This window comes from Branchiostoma floridae, chromosome 8 (assembly GCF_000003815.2).
Source record: "Branchiostoma floridae strain S238N-H82 chromosome 8, Bfl_VNyyK, whole genome shotgun sequence".
Lineage (NCBI taxonomy): Eukaryota > Metazoa > Chordata > Leptocardii > Amphioxiformes > Branchiostomatidae > Branchiostoma > Branchiostoma floridae.
The window spans coordinates 5,398,939-5,400,251 of record NC_049986.1 but is presented as its reverse complement, the minus strand read 5'-3'; positions in this window follow the sequence as shown (position 1 = coordinate 5,400,251).

Genomic DNA, 1,313 nt, shown 5'->3' with positions numbered 1-1,313 from the left:
AGTGTGCTAGGCCGGATTTTAAAGCCTGGGCTACAATCGCGACATTAAGTCATCACCCTACCCGGTGCCGTATCAATAAAGGAGCTAGCGGTTGCGCCTAAACAGGGCCCATATGCTCGAGAATATCTCGAGAAGGAAGTATTCGAGGATTTTGCGGTTTTCACCTTTCTATTCCTTACTAAGGGACCTTTCCACGGATACCAAGTGTGCCAGGCCGGAACTTAAAGCCTGAGCTACAATCGCGACATCAAGTCATCACCCTACCCGGTGCCGTGACAGGGAAGGTCTCAATAAAGGTGCTAGCGGTTGCGCCTAAACAGGGCCCATATGCTCGAGAATATCTCGAGAAGGAAGTATACGAGGATTTTAAGGTTTTTGCCTTTCTATTCCTTACTAAGGGACCTTTCCAAGGATACCAAGTGTGCCAGGCCGGAACTTAAAGCCTGAGCTACAATCGCGACATTAAGTCATCACCCTACCCGGTGCCGTGACAGTTGGGGTATCAATAAAGGAGCTAGCGGTTGCGCCAAAACAGGGCCCATATGCTCGAGAATATATCGAGAAGGAAGTATCGGAGGATTTTGCGGTTTTCACCTTTCTATTCCTTACTAAGGGACCTTTCCAAGGATACCAAGTGTGCTAGGCCGGATTTTAAAGCCTGACCTACAATCGCGACATTGAGTCATCATCATACCCGGTGCCGTATCAATAAAGGAGCTAGCGGTTGCGCCTAAACAGGGCCCATATGCTCGAGAATATCTCGAGAAGGAAGTATCCGAGGATTTTACAGTTTTCACCTTTCTATTCCTTACTATAGAGGACCATTCCAAGGATACCAAGTATGCCAGGCCGGAACTTAAAGCCTGAGCTACAATCGCGACATTAAGACATCACCCTACCCGGTGCTACGACAGGCGGGGTCTCAATGAAGGAGCTAGCGGTTGCGCCTAAACAGGGCCCATATGCTCGAAAATATCTCGAGAAGGAAGTATCCGGGGATTTTGCGGTTTTCACCTTTCTATTCCTTACTAAGGGACCTTTCCAAGGATACCAAGTGTGCCAAGTCGGAACTTAAAGCCTGAGCTACAATCGCGACATTAAGTCATCACCCTACCCGGTGCCGTGACAGGTGGGGTATCAATAAAGGAGATAACGGATGCGCCTAAACAGGGCCCATATGCTCAAAAATATCTCGAGAAGGAAGTATCCGAGGATTTTGCGGTTTTCACCTTTCTATTCCTTACTAAGGGACCTTTCCAAGGATACCTAGTGTGCCAGGCCGGAACTTAAAGCCTGAGCTACAATCGCGACAT